The sequence below is a fragment of the Phodopus roborovskii genome, unplaced genomic scaffold (assembly GCF_943737965.1).
Source record: "Phodopus roborovskii unplaced genomic scaffold, PHOROB, whole genome shotgun sequence".
Lineage (NCBI taxonomy): Eukaryota > Metazoa > Chordata > Mammalia > Rodentia > Cricetidae > Phodopus > Phodopus roborovskii.
In genome coordinates, this window is record NW_026126541.1 from 27,595,277 (window position 1) to 27,610,760 (window position 15,484).

At 39.2% G+C, this 15,484-nt stretch overlaps 1 protein-coding gene across 2 annotated transcripts in view; it reads left to right on the forward strand.

Moving 5' to 3' along the window:
• Prkg1 (protein kinase cGMP-dependent 1) overlaps positions 1–15,484 on the forward strand; it is a 1,151,895-nt gene that overhangs the window by 1,070,009 nt on the left and 66,402 nt on the right. The window lies entirely within an intron of this gene.

Genomic DNA, 15,484 nt, shown 5'->3' on the forward strand with positions numbered 1-15,484 from the left:
GGGTGCAGAAGAACTGGGGCCCTTCCCTGTAACACGAAAAATAAAAACCCAGAGACAGATATCGGGGTTCAAGCTGATGGTATAAGCAAAGCAGCCAGTTCCTAGCTCTTACCTCTACCTCTTCCTGACTCCAGGAATCCTCAGAGAGCAATGCTGTCTCCACCAATCTTCAGAGACAAGTGTTCTCCCTCTTTGGAAACTGAATCTCCACATGAGACCCTCTGCTTCTTCCTTTTATACCTCTCTCTCTGCCCAGCCATAAAACCACTGTCTCCACCTCCCACGTGCTGAGATCACTTTGGTGTGAGCTGTTTCTCTTTTAGACTGGATCAGTTTCGTGTAGCTCAGTGTGACCTTGAACTAACAGAGACCCATCTGCCTGTCTCCTGAGTCCTGGGATTAAGCCACCATGGCCTGACTCTATAGCCTGCTAGTATGGCTGCTGAGATTAAAGGTGTGTACCACCACTGCCCGACATCTATAGCTTATGGTTACATTTGCATTCTGAATCCTCAGGCAAGCTTTAATAAAGCATAAATAATATATTGCCACATTCCCATTGCACCTGTGAAGCATGCATTCCGCCATATAATGAGTGATGAGCTCATGTTGAACTTCAACTATAGGCTGGATAAAAATAAGTAGACATACCAGCTAAGGACAAAACTCCACCTGATGGCTATATCACTCGTTGTTTCAAAGTATGTTTTGATATAATCAGGGTATAATTAAGAGAGGAGTCACATGGACCCATGTCACTGTATCCTCTGATGGTGATAGATACAGCTTCATCAGGTAGGAGAAAAACTTGCAAGTACAAGCTGCCACCTGAACTTCAAATGGCCACATCACCAAGTCATACATTAATCCTGGTTGTTTTCCATGATAAACATTGGCACTATGTGGTTAACCCATTTGAAACCCTTTAAGACCTCTAATATCAAGTGGTCACACTGTGCCAGTGTAGTAAACTCACATAATTTTGGAGGTCGAAGAGAGAACTCCAGTGTGGGCCCTGTCACTGTGCAGACAGAGAGGCCCTAGTGGCATTGACTCAACTGCTATAAACTCTACAAGTATGACTTTGGCGTATTACTACATGTGTGCATGAAATTCAGAAGCACTGCCAAAGCTTCTTATTAGTGAGAGATACCTTGGAATGCTTAATGAAGCTTCCTGGTCTCCTGGGTACCTAAGGTTTTGCTTGGAGCACTGAGGCAGGTGATTTACAACCTGCTGCACAGACAACAGTTTCAGATTTCATGTCTGTCCCCTGGGAGCTCACAGCCCACATGGCTTCATCACTCATACCAGATCATCCTTGAGTTTAATTCTATTCACATAACTCTGATAGAACACAAACACTATGTTTTAAATATTCAAAGTGTTTAGCATATTTCATCAAATGTCTCTCGTGTCTCAGTTACTTTGTCATTTTCCAGATAGATACACATTAAAACTTGAACATCTGTAGTACACAATTTTGATATAATGAATTTGAAAATTGCATCTCTTAAGGGTATAATTACTTGCTTTAATTGCCATGCAACTTGATAAATATTTGTACCATGGAAAGAAGTTATTTGTTTGAGAACTTCATTTATGGCTGATATATACATAGTTTTGTGACTGAACATTCCAAAAGTGAGTCAAAGAAATTGTATTATAATGACACACAATGTATTCGGACTAAATAGAAAGGAAAATAATTTTGTAAGTTTAGGAAAGTAGAGACAATGGGTGGACACAACCAAAAAAATACATGGTAATTTAAATGATAATAGAAGTGTTTTTGCTATTGTATTCACATCCCATAGTCTACGTAACAAATCACAACAGGCAGACTGGTTTAAGAGAAATCTGTTTTTTCCCAGATGAGAGCCCAGAGATAATGAATACCATTTGGCCAAATTCCCAACCAGACCACTTCTAGAAGAATCCACCGCTGTCTTCCTCTGAATTCTGATGGCTTCTGGCTTCCTTGGTTTGTGGCTGCTTCTGTCCAGTCTTAATATCTATCTTCACTTGCTCTTCTTGGTGCATGTGTCCATACAATTCCCTTTATTTCGCTTTTGTAAGGACACTCAAGATAGCACTTAGGATTCACTAGGAAGATTCACCATAAACACCCTCATCACTAAGTTTGTAACTTAAGCCACAGGTGCTAGAGGTTTAGGTTAGTGATAGACAGAATACCTGCTTAGGATACAGAAAACACTGAATTTGATCCCCAAATTTGTGGTAATAACAGTAAATAAATAAACTCCCAAGATCCTTTTTCCAAATAAGGTAACTATGTGTGTGGTGGGTAACCTATCAAAGAAGTGTTATTTGATTAATTATCCCAGAAAATCATGGTTCTTTTCCCTTTCGTACTATATGCAATGGTGTCCTGAACAAATCTAAAGTGACTCTTGATGGTGCATGGGGTTGATTTCTAGCCGTATATGGTCTTTTTGTTTGTTTGTTTGTTTGTTTTGTTTTGTTTTTTCCTTAACTCTGTCCTGTTCTTCCAATGTTTCCTTCTTTGGCTCAATACAAGGTAGCAATTTGTTCCATAAAGTTTTCAAGCATCTGTCCCCACACCACAGCCTGACATTTTGGGTTTTATAGGATACTTACTACATCTATCATTTTCTGGGTAGTGTAGAATGAAAATTCTCTTTGATCTCTTAGAATAAAAAGGTACTAGAAATTATCTTGTTTTATGGTTTCTATTGCTGTGATAAAATGCCACTACCAAAAGCTAGTCGGAGGGGAAGTTTTATTTCATCTTATAGTCTGTGGTCAGTTTATCATCAAAAGACATCAGAGCAGGAACCTAGAAGCTGGAGCTGATTCAGAGACTATGGAGGAGGGCTGCTTACTGGCAACCCTGCTTACTGGTTTTCTCAGCCTACTCTCTTATAGAACCCAGGACCAACATCCCAAGGTTGGCACCACCCATGGTGATCTGAGTCTTCTCACATAAATCATCAATGAAGAAAATGCAACTCAGGCTTGCCCACAGAGCAAGATAATGGGAATATTTTCTCAGTTGATGTTCCCTTCTCCAGAACAACTCTGATTTGTGTCAAGTTGATGTAAAACTATCCAGTACAACTTTACCTCTCAAAACCTCAACTTGCCTGTCACTCAAAGATTATACCTGCTACACCCTATAAATAGGCCATATGTACTTGATGGCCTGAAGAAGAAAATTCTGAAGGCCCCTGAGACAGACATGAGCTATATTCTTTCTACATTTGTTTTAGTTAATGCTCAGTGATTGAGTTTCTTCTCTTGCTGTGATCTACAGAGATCTGAATGGGAAAAGATAGCACCATACACAGGTGGTGCAGAACTGTGAGAGCTGCAAAGGGGGATTATGAAGCATCCCACTGCTCTAAATTCTTAGCCCTGCCTGACTCCATACTAGAATCACTCCATGTTCTCAGGGAGGTCTCCAAATAAGCATTACCTGACATTCATAGGTGGAGTGAGATATCCATGTGTGTCTGTTTAAGGGATAACATGGAGTTATTAAGATATGAAAAGGGAGCCAGGCTGTGGTGGCACACACCTTTAATCTCAGCACTTGGCAGGCAGAGGCAGGTGGATCTCTGTGAGTTCAAGGCCAGTGTGGTCTACAGAGCAAGTTTGAAGTCAGCCTCCAAAGCAATACAGAGAAACCCTGTCTCAAAAAACCAAACAACAACAACAAAAGATATGAAAAGGAAAATACACTCACTCACGAAGACAGGATATGGCAAATCCAGTTGCAAAGCCCTTGGAAAGCTGTGGACCAATCACACGCTGCTTCATGCCACCTGACCTGGTTTTCACCACCCAAAAGAGCGCGACCACTTCTCGCCTTTTTGTGAGGTCACGTTGGCAAATCAGGCCAGATAGCCCAGCATCATGGGCGAAGAACGTACCCAGTACACACAGGGAACATTCTCTGGGCCCTTTTAGAGTGTCTGTACTGAGACTGCACCCGAAGATTCGGAGTAGGAAGCTACCAAATATTTTCCTCAGACTTCCCAAGAAGCTGCATAAAACTCGAAGATCATGACAGAGTACTTTGGGTTCATGAGTAGGTCTTTCCACGGTAGTTAATTGGAGCTGGGCCCGGCAGGACAGGCCTAAATCTCAGCTGCTCTAGAGGTTGAACAGAAATGCCACGTATTCAAGACTTGCATAGTCTGTAGAATATGTTCAGGGCAAACCTGGGCAACTGAGTGAGTCTTGCCTCAAAAGAGCAAGTGAAAAGAGGGCCCTTGCCTACCATGTCACAGCCTCAGTTAATTGAAATGGAACTTGATTTGTGTTGGGCTCTGAACCACTCAATCCTTCTACCTCTATTTTTCCAATTTAAATTTTTTGTTTCTATTACTCAATCCTTTGAGCTAGAGTGTGTTGTTGTTGTTCTTATTACTATTATTATTATTATTATTCCAGAGAAGAAATCTGAGCTAAGAGGGATCAGGTGGTCTAATTGGTGGCTGTGGGGTTTATTGCTGCATTGTAAGTTGGCAACAGAGTCAGCTTCAGGTCTCCAGAATTTCTCATCACCAGGCTATTTCTTATAGACTTGGTTCTAAATTGGAAATATACCGGAGTAGCTAGATTTCAGTGTGAAAAGTATCCCTTGTTCATATTTCAACTGGAAGGTATTCAGAATAAGAAAGGCATCGTTCTCTCTCTCTCTCTCTCTCTCTCTCTCTCTCTCTCTCTCTCTCTCTGTGTGTGTGTGTGTGTGTGTGTGTAATGGGTTTCCTTATGTCATTGTAATTTGTTTACATTCATGGCCCCCTCCACTGCTATACTGTCTGCCCCCCTCTTGCTGGCCCCCTTCTCTTGTCTACATATTCACCCCTATACTTAATATATCATATTACTCTCTCTTTTTCTCTTCTTCTCAACTGTCCATACAAACAACACTGTTCCCGAGTCCTCACACATTTAGACAGCGGAGTTCATCTTCAAGTCAGCATTATCAAATCCACCTCTGAGCAACTGAAGCAAATGGACAACTACTTAGAGCTAATACTGGGCCACTTAGACACATTAGTGTTCTACGGGGAGTGTCAAGTGACCTTGTATGAAATTGCAGAAAGATGATCCTTAAGGCAAAGACAAGAGCTGTAGCTAATTATTCTTGCCCTAAAGGCACTTCTATATTTTGTTCTTATTTGGTTAAAAAAAAATATTGACAGGGCTTATTCCTGTAATGGCTTCTTTTAAATTATAGTTACAGAGTTAATATATTCTGAATAATTTATATTACAGATGTCTGTATGTATGCCTCTCCTGATGAATCTGGCCACACGACTCCCAGTGAAACCAAACTTGTCTCTACAGCAGCAATGTCTGAGTCCATTATTGTGCTTAGGTTTTCAAACAGCTTATCACTTTTTTGTTTGTTTGTTTAGTTTGATTTATTTTTCTTTGAAAAATTTTAGTAGTTAAAAAAAACATGTGCTTGAGCAAGAGACAAAACATGAATTAAGACTTTTTTTCCAACTACACTGTTGTTTTAAGAAATCCCCAAGAGTAGATTAGTCTGTAACATATGGCTACCAGGCCACCAAGTTCCGAGTTCTACCTCCAGAACCTACTTTTTTAGCTTATTTATTTTTATGTTTATGGCTGTTTTGATTGCATCTATGCCTATGCATCGTGTGTGTGCAATGGCTATGAAGGCAAAAAGAAGGCATTATATTCCCTGTGAGCTGCTGTGTGGGTGCTGGGAATGGAACCTTGGTCCTCTGTTAGAGTAGCCAGTACCCTTAGTGCCTGAGCCAGTTCCCAGCCCAAGAACCACCACCCCTCCCCTTTTATTAAAAAAAAAAAAAAAAGGTCAGGTACTGTAGACTGTGCTTATCATCTCAGTGCTAGTGTGGAGAGAGAGGCGAATTCCTCAGGCTCCCTGACTAGCCCATCCATCCTGATGTCAAGTTCTAGTAAAAGACCCAACTTCAGAACTCAGAGTGAAGGATGCCTGAGGAGCTACGCACAAGGTTGACCTCTGAACTCTATGTTCGTGTGTACACATGTACACACCCCTGAGTGCTAAATGTGATGATGTCACGCATACTAAGCATGATTATGTCATATATACTAACTGTGCTCTTCGGCAAGTTAACCCAAACCATCCAGACTCAACTCCTCTTCTGTAAGTGGGAAAAACAAGCATCTTCACTTTGTGCTTTGGTGTTAAGCACTTGCTATGAGCCCTATTGTAGGAGCAAGTGCTTGCACAGCAGCAGCTGCTGCATCCTTACTGTCATCTTCATCGTTGCTTCTCTGGTTAAAATGGGTTACAACTTGCAGTTTGATTACAATCAAAATGCCTTTTCCTCTTAGGTATGTAGCATCTACCTTCCCCTCTTCCCTGCATTGCTCTCTGGTATCCTGATCTCCCCTCAGCTCCTCATCCACTCTTGAAACCCTTAACACCATGACAGCTGTTCCTACACTCTTCAGATAACTATATTCTCAACTTCAGTACATGCTCCAAGAAGCCACTCCCCACAAATTTACACTGGCTCAATCACAGAAGCCTCCTAATTTTCTTTCTAACAGTTCCCGAGGTGGATTGTTCAAATGTTTTTTTTTGTTTTGTTTTGTTTTTTTGCTAGAATGTAAACTATAGGAGAAAGGCACAACCCTATTTCTCTAACTACTCTTTGCAAACAGTAAACTTCAACAAATATTCACCAACACAAGGAAAGGTAAAACTTCAAAGCTATCATCCAGTTGTATCAGGATTAATATATATTATAGTAGTATATATTATATGATATATATCACCTATAGAATATATAATTATATATGGTATATAATCATTGAAATTGCGCTCGCTCACTCATTCTTGGGATTGGGCATGGAAGTTAGAACCCATTTTGCCAAGTAGTCCTTGCTTGCCTGGAACTCATATGTAGCCAAGGCTGACTTTGAACTCATAGCCTTCATGCCCCAGCCTCTTAAGTACCTCAGCCTTTCACGTGTCAGGAGCACAACTGTGTACCAAGACACCTGAAGAACACATTCTTCTGTCCGTTTAGGCTAAAACACTGTATGAAGCAGCTTCTGAGTTTGGCCAGTGTGAAGTATAGAGGAATAAAAATGTTTCAACAAGTCATGACATGATTTTCTCTTAAAAGCATACATCAAGATACTATCAATAACAATGTATTTCTTTCCCACCAGTATCCCGGTCTTTTTTGTTAAAAGGTTCATAGAGAAAAGCATGTCTAACTGTTGCCATCTCTTATCCAATTAACATGTGGAGAACTGCTTTGTAGCTCATTGCAGAGCAGTATTTGTTCCCATTGAGCATAGGGGAAGTCGGAGTGAGGAGGTGCCCAAGGACCCAGGAATGAAGGTGTAAGTTCACACTGCCATCTTACTTCTACAGTGAAATTCTCAGTGCAGGAAGGAAACAAAGACAGACTTAATCCTCGGAGGCAGGAGGAAGAGCAGGCCATGTAAAGAGGAGAGGCAATTTGAGTTGTTTTTAGAGTTCATGCAATGGACCTGTAGGTAAATGTTAACTGACTCGCTGTATTTAAATAGTGTGAACCGCAGCACCTGGCTGAACAAACACATGCTACAGTAAGCACAGTATGGTGACAGCATAATTTCAGAAGTGTCTGCACATTTACTATTAGGTGTATGATATAATTAAAGCCAAGTACTTTTCCAAATATTTATAAATAACACTCTCTGAGAATTTTAAATGGAAAACAAATATATGCTCGACACATGTATAAAAATACCATTTTAGAAAGTCAAGTTTATACATTCCAAATTCTGATGAATATCCAAAATACAGAATAAACTTGCCATTTTTCAGTTTGGCAATCCACAATCCTCATTCATGAATCCACTCCAATATACCATTCTGCTAGCAATTGAGACACTAAAATGAATTGCTACCCCTTTCCAGCTCCCTGAGTTCCCACCATGTATAGAGAAATGAATACACACACACCCCAACAGAGATGATATAACAGGTGTGCCTGGAAGAAAAGAAGAGCAAGAGTAATAAATTGAAGAAGCACCTTAGATATCTGTCTCTTACTGTTCTCTTCTGCAACAGAACCCACAGTTACATGAATTTGCATCAGCATAGAGAGCAGCTCATGTTGAGGGGATGGGGATTCATAAATTGAAGTCACTAAATTTTGCCAGTCTACAATGTCTATACTAACAAGATCTCTAACAGACACATATGCATGTACACCTCCTTCAGAATTTAGACAAAGATTAAATATTGTATAAATCGCCTTTTTTTATAGTGGCCAATGTACAATAGGCACACTCACATTTAATATTAGAAACTATCTTTATTTCTATATCAATGATAGCTAAAATTGAATACAGAGTTTATTTAGGAATTGTTAAGAATTCATATGAGACTAAAGCATAAAGTTCGAGTAGGGCAGCCAGACTGCACAGTTCTTTGATGCCCCCAGAATACCAATTCAATGCAAATATATTTAGGCACTCAGTTTAACTCACTGAGTGTTTTAGAAAGTGAGTAATATAAATAATAGGAAGACAATATTAATTAGGTGACAAATCAGGAGATCCTACACTGAGGCAACAATTTCTGCTATGAGAGTTATATATTCCTTTAATATGTATTTTAAGAATATTTACAATCATGTGTATGATTTTATGTCAGATCAAATATAATATTTTAGTTTTTAAAATGCTTCTCAAGAGATTCTGAATTTCATTCTAAATACAAAGCTTATGTGTAGTTGACTCTCCTGCTATATTCTATGCTAAGTGAGTTAGAGAGTTAAAGTTTAGAGAGTTTAGAGTTTAGAGAGTTAAAGGAGTAAGGACATGAAGCAGTTATCTTCTGCACGTCATTCCTCAATCACTTTCAAAAGCACCCTCTTGACCATAGGAAAATGCTTGATGCCTATTGGTAGTAACCATACATCCATGTTTTTAAAATGAGAATAATTTACTTATTCAATTTTTAAATTATATATTTCAGTAGATAACCTCAAAACACACACACACACACACACACACACACACACACACACACACACATGCACGGAGCATGAATATATTAAATTCATTCCCATAGTAGGAACAAGTAGGGAGATAATTTGGGGGTTAGATCTTATTCATAATATAATCAACAAAACATGGATGACAGGGTAGGTACTGATCACTTACATATCTGAAGGTGCAAATGTGATATACAATTGGACATCTTCAGGACGATTAAAATTACATCAGGCTCAACATTGAGGTAAACCTTGTGCTTTTGCTCCCTCTAGTGGCTGTTTTGGAAAATCGGCTGCAGTGTAGGACAAGAAAAGAACATAGGAAATAAGCAAACATTGTCCCCAGGACCCCAAGATTCCAGACAGATTTCAAGGATACAAAAGATTTAGAGTATAGACAGTTGTGCTGATCACTCTGGAATGGGCTAGTTCACATACTTCTTTACAGCAGGGTTACCAGTCGTAGAAAGTGAAGCTTGAATTTCCATTTCATTTAGTTACATTATTCCTGGACATACGGCATCAAGTCTCAGCTTCATTCTTCAGGTTCCTGCATGTAGAGTTTAAAAAAAAAATCATACAATCTTTCCTCCAGTTTCCATGAGCCTTTGGTGTAGTAGGGGTTTCATTGCACACATGTCAACCATGGTGGACACTCTATGGTCACATATTCTCTGTTTTACCAGTGTGTTTCTCTGTGACAGTCTTCATCTGTTTCAAAAAGAACCTTTTGTGATGTAGGTTAAGCAATATACTCCCCTGTGGCTATAAGGACACTGCTACTAGTGTCCTGTGGATGTGACAGGAAAACTGCACCCATGAAACCTCAACAATGTGGATGCCTGCATAAAGTTTGTAGAATGATAATGCCAGGTAACATGCCAGTGTGGATGGAGGAAGGTCCCACCCCTAGATGAAGAGCTACAGGCAGTTGATAGCCACTAGGAAGAGAAGAATACATTTTTGTCAAGGATGTGCTCACACAGGCTGTCAAATCCCAAATAATCAGCCCTGAAAACTTCTGCAAAAGCACTTGACAGGTTGTACATGCATATATGAATTGAGGAAGAAGTAGGGAGCATGGGAAGCTTTGGAAGGGGAAAGGGAGGGACAAGAGTCACACAGATGGAGCAACCACGTATGAAGTCCTCAAAAGAATTAAAAAATTGAAAACCCACACGTAACTACCAGAATGCCAGGGAAATCATTTTACATAGACTTGAAAGCTCCCAGAAGCCAGTTGCACAGACCGCATTAAGAACTAGAGTTGTATACATAGGATTTCCAAATTAAAAAAAAAAAATACTTGTCTACTGAAACTCAAGACACCTCTTTTCTCATCAGTACCTTTAAAAATTACGTTCAGGAGGAACTGGATATGGTTACCAGAGACAAATCAACAGAGTGCCTCAAATAGATGGTTTTATTTCCATGTGTCTGGTATTTTAACGTATGTTGACTGCTACCCTCTGTGGCCCTTAGTAACCCTAGTCTTTGATGTGATTGTAAGTATTTTTTTTTCCGAGTCACACTTTAATACTGTTTTAAGAATTAAATAGACTGAAATCTTCCTAAATTTCACAAATAGTCAGTCTAAACAGAAACTATATACACCTGCTTAAATGCCTCTAAAGTCTTTTAGGCTTTTCACGCATGAAGGTCCCTTTCATGAGGCAAGCAAATCCTTTTAATGTGTGAGTTCAGATGCCACTCTGGAGAGAGTGTAAGAGCCTGGGGATCATGTTTCTCTTGTCGAGAAAACACTCTATAAACTGTAGCCTACGCGCCATTCCATTTCCTGCACTCCGTGTTGGTAATGTAGAAAAGCAGCTGCGGTGTGGGAACCATGCAGAGATCTGATTCTCAAACCACAGGTCATGGAAGGGTGGTTATGTAGGCCCGCCTTCCCTTTCTTCTAAAATAGCACCCCAGACCCCTATGACCAGCCTCCTTCCACCACTGGGTCAGAAGCCAGCTGAAGAGTGAGTTGACCCTTCTTCCTGTGGCTGTATTTATTTTTAATTGGTCAGGAAAGCATGCATATCCTGGGAGAGGCTTACAGCCTCTCAAAAGATCTACTGGGAAAGGCTCATTAAAAACTATAAAATAATAAATATGTAGATAGAATAAGAAGTTTTTACACCCCCCCAAATAAAAGCTCATCAGAGGCAAAAACAGTAGCTTCGTGGAGACATGCTGACTTATGCACAAGTTGTTGGGGTCTAATAAAAAAAGAAAGTGTGCATATGTGTGTGTAATATATAATACACACACACACACACACACACACACACACACACACATATATATATATATATATATATATATATATATATATAATGAATTCTTAGCTGGTTTACATCAAATAAATCCCATAGTTCAAGAACTATATTTAAGAAATCAGTGAGGTTTTTGTATATTTTTTTAAATTTAATCAAAATAAAATTACATCATTTTCCCCTCCCTCTCCTCCACTCTGCCCTTTGTCTCCCAAATTCACAGGCCCTCTTTAACCACTGTTGTTACGTATACACACAACTGGATAAATACATAAGTGCAACCTCTTAAATCTGTTCAGTGTTGCTACATATGTATCTCAAGGGCTGACCATTGGAACTAAATAACCAATCAGAGGGGCAGTCCCTGGGGAAGACTAATTCCCCCTCTCTGGGCTGTTGCTGACTACTTAAATTTCGCATCTGGCTGTGGAGCCCTGAGGTTTCCATTTGTGTTGGGATGGCAAATCACAGTAGACTTGTTCAGATCTCTTTTAGGCAACCATGTTGCTGAGAAGTTGTGGGCGTAACTTCCCTGTCTTAGAGTGAAGAAGACACAATCTTACAGTAGGCTTCCTGGTCTTCGGCTTTCAGTTTTTCTGTCACCTCTTCAGCATTGTCCCCTGAGTGACAGGAGAAGAAGCTGGACTGCAGATGAATTCACTGAGGCTGTGCACCCATGATCAGTAGTTCTTTGTATTTTGACCAGTTGTGACTTTCTGTTATGATCTGTATCTGTAGTTTAAAAAAAAAAAAAAGACACTTCTTTCATGGGGATGTGACCTGCACTTACCTGTGCATTTGAGCCGAATGCTATGTGTGCAGATTTCAACTTATGCAGAATGGTATAGTAGGCACAAGAAGCGATGTTAACCTCTATTTGCAGTAACTCAAACCCCTGAGATTATAAATGACACCAAGGACTAACAATCTGCTACCTATTATACTACATAGGAGAAAATGGAAATGGTGCCCATTGTGGCTTGAAACAGATGTGAAGCTCAGTGTGGAGGGTTGGCACTGTAGACACCATCCCAAGGAACATTTTTAACAGTGACAACATTGGCAATAGCCACAGTATTGGCAACCCCTCACATCCTCCTCCATTCCACTTGATTCTGTGCTTCCAATTTACAGAAAAATGCAGTCAGTATTTAGCCTTTCTTCTTGTTGGCTTCTCTTAGGATATTCATGGTTTTTAAAAATTAGGATGAGGTTATTTCTGCTAAAACAGGATGAATTGGGAATTCTTACCAACCAGAAGGGCTGTTCTTTCACATGAATGGAAATCACAATCACAGTGAAGGAGAGAAACAGCATCCAAGAAATCCTCAAAAAAAAAAAAAAAAAAAAAAAAAAACAGGCAGAAAGGCAGAAATTACTAAATGTTGGTAGGATTTGACTTGGCTTTTCTTTTTAAGTCCTGTAAAAATTGATCTGATATTGATCTGATTTGTTTTTGGCAGAATTCAATGGTACAATGTTGTATAAATTGTTGTAATACAAAATTTTGAGAGCTGTGGTGGAGGACTGGCTCAGTGGGTAAATGCACTTGTCACACAGACCTGGAAGCCTGAGTTCAAACCTGGAACACACATAAAGGTAAAAGGAACTAACCAGCTCCATAAAGTGATCCTCTGACCTTCATGTGTGTCATGCACATGCACACACACACACATACACTATGAAACTTTCAAAAATCAAGTCACAGCAATGGAAGGGAGTATTCTCTTAACCTTAATCCTTAACTGAAAGATACTATTCAAACAATTTGGATTGTTTTTAATTTTATAATTGTTCATTCTATACTCTTGAAAAATATATTTCCTGCAAAACTAAGTAGTATTCTGGATACTTAACTTAAACATTGTGATGAGAATACCGTTTAGTTGAATTGTCCTTTTCTTGCCTTGGAAACAGGTAATGAGTGAAGGTAGCAGTACCACCCCTCAGAGGTTTCCATAAAATGAACTGTTATGTAGAGTTTTGTCTTCATTAATCATTTAAACTGCTTAACCAAAAAAAAAAAAAAAAAAAAAGATTACTATCAATAATCTTATTTCCTTGGGTGAAGTACTAGAGAAAGATACTGTTATCTTTCTCTGTGTTCAATGAAAATACAATTCAGCTGAAGTTAGAGATAACAAATAAATGGCAGAGGGAAGAAGCCATTCCCCCTGGAGGCCTTTATGTAGTGGTGAGCTTCTGTCCACAGAATATGTCACTATTACATCTGCGTTGAGTTCAGAGTGTCATTGGGAGTTCCCACACTAGGATAAATGGCTGTCAAACTTGGGGCCTTACTTAGCTATGTGCAACACACTGTTGAGCTTATGTGGGTTAGAAAAACCACTTGGTCAATTAGGAAATGTAACTATGCCTCGTTCCCCCTTCAGACGGCAAACGGAATGAGTATTCAATAATCCTTTGAAGTTAAGGTGTCTTCACTGATACTCTAGCAGAGGGCCAGGCAGAGTTGGGCAGAAAGCACGTTATTTACAGTAAGTCCTTCAAGCATCTCTTTACATGTTCTCTTCTCCCAAGTATGTTTTTGTGGAGTTTTACCAGAGCCGACAGTATACTCAGCTAATTACTTGTTCCCATCACCATCTAATAAACAGCACCCTTCCTCGAGTGACCTTTTAGAAAGGGATGTTTCTAAGCAGCAACTGAGATAGAACTTGTAAAGAAGGGTTGAATGACCAGAAATTGTCCAGAAAACGTTCATCCTCACACTTGTTAGTTTTCTTTCTTCTATTTCTTTCTTTCTTATTTTTGATCACTCATATTAATGTAAATGAGTAAATAATACACATGTGTAAATAATTTAAATACTAAGACTATAAGAAATAACTGTTTCCTACTCTCTGCTGAGCAATGCTGGGCATATCTGTGAGTGTCCCACCAATAACAAACCTTGCCAAACATAATACAATATTTCAAGTGAAGCCAGATAGAAGAAGACAATAACAAGGGGGATACATACTTTCTGGTCACTTTTCTAAAGTAGTTGAATGAATTTCCTCAGAGGGAAAGGACATTGATAGATGGAAGGTCATGTTTAGGTCACACATCTCAAGTCATATTCTTGTAAAGTAATAAGCAAAGCCAAGTGTGGGTCTCTAATGCTGTGGAGCCCTATCCTGGGCTGGTTGTTTCTTTAAAGAATCTTACCCTGCCCTCCACACAACTGGCCTCATTACAGACTATTACAGGCTCACTTTTCTCATACCTTTATTTAGTTTTCTTATGGTTCCAGATTATAACTAGTCACTACTTTCCATCCCTGAATGAACCATATTTTATTCACTTGGACAATGTCCTTTCTCCTACAATCTTTGTTTCCTATGACCACAAAATCCCTTCATCTCCTGAGAAAATCCTTAAAAATGAACTTACAAAGGACTCAAGAAGGGGTTTTCTTTAAAAAAAAAATGCACTGTGTATATTGATTCTGTGTGGTACTGTGCTGTATAAGCCATTTTATACAAGTGTATATGTAAGCTGATATTCCTCCCATTCCTCTCTCTCCTTCCCCTTTTTATCCCTCTGTTCTTCCATTATGTCATTTAGATATGCTTGACTATATGTACGAATACAAAATCGAGGAACTCCAAATGAAAGAAAAAATATATTTTTCTTCCTGAGAGTGGTTTAATGTGCATAATATGATTATCTCCAGTCGCATCCATTCTCTTACAAATGACATAACTTCATTATTTTTTGTGGCTGAAAAGAATTCCATTGTGTATATACATGATGTTTTCTTTATCCATTTCTCCATTGTTGGACAGCAGGGTGTGTACATAGCCTAGCTATCATGAGTTGTGTTACTGTAAGCAGTGATACCCAGGACCGTGGTGCCTGGGAGACTTTGGGGTAAATACTCAGGGATGGTGTAGCTGAGTCATTGGGCAGATCTATTTTTAGGTGTTTTGAGAATCTCCATACTGATATTCATGGTGACTGAACTAGTTTACATTCCTGCCATCAGGACATAAGTGATCCTTTTGAACCTCATCCTGACCAGCATTTGTTGTTGCTTATTTCTTAATGATCATCACTTAATGATTCTCCTGAAATGGAATTTCAACTGAAGGTTTGAAGGTTTGCATTCTCTGATGGTGTGTGTGGTTGGACAGTTTTTTCTGTGCTTGTACTTGATTTGTTCATTTCATTACCTTATTTATT